The sequence below is a fragment of the Thunnus maccoyii genome, chromosome 19 (genome assembly GCF_910596095.1).
Source record: "Thunnus maccoyii chromosome 19, fThuMac1.1, whole genome shotgun sequence".
Classification (NCBI taxonomy): Eukaryota; Metazoa; Chordata; class Actinopteri; order Scombriformes; family Scombridae; genus Thunnus; species Thunnus maccoyii.
This window is the reverse complement of record NC_056551.1, coordinates 24,197,104-24,201,641: the sequence shown is the minus strand read 5'-3', so window position 1 is coordinate 24,201,641 and position 4,538 is coordinate 24,197,104.

Sequence of the window (4,538 nt, the reverse complement as noted above, 5' to 3'; positions counted from 1 at the left end):
AGGAATTGCTCGCCTGGTGCGCAGTAATGTTTCCCCCGCTGGCCCCGCCTGCGAGCTCCCGCTCGGCCCATAGACTTTACATTGTGATGACGTCACAGATTTTTAAATCGCTTTTCTCGGCTCGAAGAAAGTTTTACAAACATAAAACCTCCATAGATCAAAAGTTCATAATAGAAAGAGTCATAATTAATGTTGTTTGCAGCTCGAGGGGTCCTGTCAACAGTTTTACAGATGTCTCTTTTACGATGGTGGTCTATGGGGAAAATCCTTTTTGGGCCGCAGGGGGATTTTTCGCTGTTATACCGCGAGTTGGCACTGGGAAAAATAGGCTGCAAGGCAGAGCGGCGGTGCCCTATCCAGCTCTTATCATACATCCATGGCCTACATACAAGACTGATTCAGACAGGGCATAGAGCAGACTGTTTGGCTTAGCTGTAAACACATCTACTCGTACGGAGGCTAATAATGAACAAACAGAACAGTCATCTAGCCAAATGATTTACAGCCTTTATGCTGGACTCTGTACCCGGATAATCAGTGAACCCAGGCTGGCAAAGAGGGACAAACTCCACGGCATCTGCTGACAGGGCTACGCTAGTGCTAACATTAGCAGGGCTACAGGTGGAGTGCCTGTCATGTCTGAAGTAAGCTGGAAAAATTTTATACCAGCAAATCATCTTTGTGATGTCCACATTCCTAAATGCATTGAGTTGCTGCCACTCGATTGGCTGATTTAGATATTTACATAAATGAGCAGTTGAATAGGTGTAGCTAATAAAGTGGCTGGCGTGTGTGTGTGTGTGTATGTATGTATATATATATCATCAATCAATTCTGCGCAAAGTTTTAGGCACTTTAGATGTCTGATCGGTCCCAAATTTATTCATGACATGACAATGACCCCTAGCATACAGCTAGAGTCATAAAGAACTATTTTCAGCAACAAGAAGAATGATGAGTCCTGCAACAGATGGTATAGTTTGGCCCCTACAGAGCTCTGATCTCAACATCATGGAGTCAATCTGGGATTACATGAAGAAGCACCTGAGACGACCTAAATAATAAATCCACAGAAGAACATTCTTTCTCCAGGATGGTTACAACAACCTACCTGCAAGTTACCATGAAAAACTGTGTTAAAGTGAACCGAGGAGAACTGCTGCTGTTTTAAAGGCAAAGCTGCTCACATCAAATATTGATTTCATTTAGGTTTCTTCTGTTTACTCAACTTTGCATGAAGTTAAATGATAACTAAAAAACATTCATGGCATTGCTTTTGAGAGCATCCTCATTTTACTTTTAATGCCTAAAACCTTTGCACAGTACTGTATGTATATGTGTGTGTGTGTGTATATATATATATATATATTAGTTCTACCACTAAAACTGAGAGATGGCCAAATGAATTTGATGTAATAGTAGTCACAGCTTTTAGTTTTATTTACATTATTTTAACAAGATACAAGGCAAACTAACTTGTATTGTTAGACAGATAAAGCATGTCTGCAAAGTTAAATGTTTACATTATGTTATTGTTATTGTTATTTTTTTTGTTAAACTATTCTAGAGTTTAACTAATGAACCCCCTGGTTTCTTCAGTCTTTATAAGGATACTCTATTACTACTATAACTATTGTTACTGTGATCATATTTTTGCCATATTGCCCAGCCTTCTATATATATACACATCTGTACATACCTACACACATATACAAATAAAAAGAAAATAGTTTATTAATTAAGCAAATTTTAAAAAAAGCTAATATAAAGTAAAATATTTGACTTGACCACATCTTCTACTGAATCCTTATTTTATAGCTCAGCGTCTGCCTTCTGTTTGAATAAATTCTTCAATATTGTTTGTGATCCATATATTTAATCCATTTATTCCACTGTTTGAAATATTCCAGTTACATTTGACCTCCACCAATGATGGTGGAGTAGGTTCAGATGGTAATATAGCTAAAATAATACATTTTGGTTCAAGTGCCTGTTCAGTTTATTTTGGGTAATTTTTCTAGAATAGTACTCTGTGGTAGTAGTATATATGATTAAGGTATTTTAGTACTTCCACTTCTTGTTTGCCACCGGACTTTCCAAATGCTTGTTGTGGTCTGTATGTCCAGTTAGAGTGAGAGATTGTGTGTAAAATGTGGTGTTAAATCCTCCTGATGTACATCTGTTTCCTCCACGTTACTGAACTTTAATTCTTTGTGGCATCCCCTGAAACATATCTGAAATAAACTTTTGCTACTGTCAATAAACAGGCAGAATTTCTGTTTTTCCCCTCAAGGACAGTTTGCACAGCTGAAACACTGTTGCTGCTCTACTGTAGATTGCTCAGCACGCTTAGGTGTGACATAAGAATATGTAATACCGAAGGAATTTTAAAAAATGTTAATTGTAAAATGTTACTTCATACTGTTTATTTTCACAATAGTTGTTTATTGTAGGAAATGCCAAATTATTGCCAAATGTTTCATTTCATGATAACACTTTACATCACAAAGTCCTTGTCAATCTAGTGTAGGAGGACAACCGCTTGTTCTTTAATTCTGTTAACTAATCTTTGATTCTTAAGGAAAATAAGAGACAGACTTCCTGGATTCCTAAATTTGTAAGAGCCGACCCTCGGCCTGCAGAACTGACCTTTGTAACCCTCTAAGTGGGATCTTGATCAGTGATGCTCAACAGAGTTGTGCTGTGATACATTACAGTGTAGCTTTTTTTATTGGAGTCATAATGTTTTCACATTACAATGCTGTAAAATAATATCTGTTATCTTTCAATAACAGTAGTCCAAATTCAAAGCTGTCATGACCACTGTCTGGGGTGCTGATTCTGGACCTATCTCTATCTTCTATCTTCTGTTGAGCTCACTATATACTCTTTATCTTGTTGTTTCACATGCTGGTCAGTGAGTCTTTGAGACGCCAAAACCAACCGACCTCAGTTCCACTCAGGGCTGCCTTCTCTGGCAATAGCTCTTCTTGTTTTCTGTGTTAACTTCAACAAAAATCAAAAGTTTTGTCAGCGTTTCCATCGGGCAATTTATTAGATTTCACACAGCTCCTCTGGAGCCACAAAAGGCTTCATACTACTTTTTTCCCATATTGCAGTAGTACTCCCCAACATCAGTATTCCCCCTTATGTTTTTTTTTTGTTTTTTTGTTAAACTACTGTTTCCAAGGTCAACAATGAATGTTCATGCTCAAAAGTTGACAGAGTGTTGCTGTTGTTAGTGCTGTCATCTGCTAACTTACTAACTCATGTCTCAATAAATCCTGAGTTTTTACAGGTTGGGAAAGCTAAAGGCAAAACAGCTCAATCAGTCACAGTCAGGAGGAGATTTGTGGAGGGCAGGAACACCACCTCCAATAACCAGTTTCCTGAGGGGAAACCCTTTTACCATCGCTCCCATCATTCAGTTCGTGAAACGAGAGTGCAGAAATGAAATCTGGAGCTTTCAAAAGACTGTGACATGGGCAAACAAGCTTCTGTTTACAGAAGATTTAACAGAGTGACGTAGTGAGGAGCTGCTGTTGCCAAAGATTAAAGAGGCAAGAGATCAGAGGAAGAGAGCAGACTTTCGAGGGCCTTTTAGTTTCATAGAAAATGTTCAAATATTCCTTTATGTGGTCAAATGAAACACAAAGTTTTGTTTAGAGGGACCAATACAACAATTACTTTCTTTATCCACCTTTAGTGAGGTGAGTTACTGTAAAACTTGTTCAAGGTATTTGTAGTGTTACCGAATATTATGTTTATAGTATGTTCGAAGTTGTCTTTTATTTCATGAAATACCAGGGGGCTTAAAGACAGTAATAAGAGAAAAGCTATATTTTTATTTTGCAAAGGACAACAGGCACAATGTGTTTTCTTACAAGAGACTCATTCCAGTAAAGAGGACGCAACATTTTCACTTCATTATATGAGATGAAATGATGATACCAAGTACCTGCGAAAAACTTCTGTTTAAGAAACAGCAAAAAGTCATATTTAACAAAGTGAAATGTAAACCAGCCTGTAATCATACAACAGAATAAGAAGATGTAGAATCACTAGCCATACATATTAAAAGTAGGCTATGGCTTAAAATACATGTAGGAATTATTATATATGACTTAAGTACGGAGGGAATTTTTTGCTATTTAGTTGGATGATGAAGAAATCATTCTGAATATGTCGCATAAAAAAAGAAAAAAGTAATGCCAAACTGTTTCTGCTACCGAAGCAAAAAGTGTAAAAGTAGTTAATGACTGATGAGTCTATCTGACTGAAATGTTGCATTTATAATCATGGGAGCCAATTAACAGTGTGTGGATTATTTTTCTGATAAAAGACAATTATTGTTTTTTATTTCCAGTTATCATCACGCAGTTGTCTCGTGTTATTCTGAGCTGCAGTGATGGAATCAGAGTGTAAAATCATCCACACTGTCAGCTTCACTCTGGGGATAAAATAAACTTTATACTATTAAAATGCAGCTAAAATCATCATTATGTGATTAGTGTTGTAAACGATCAATCAATCAATCA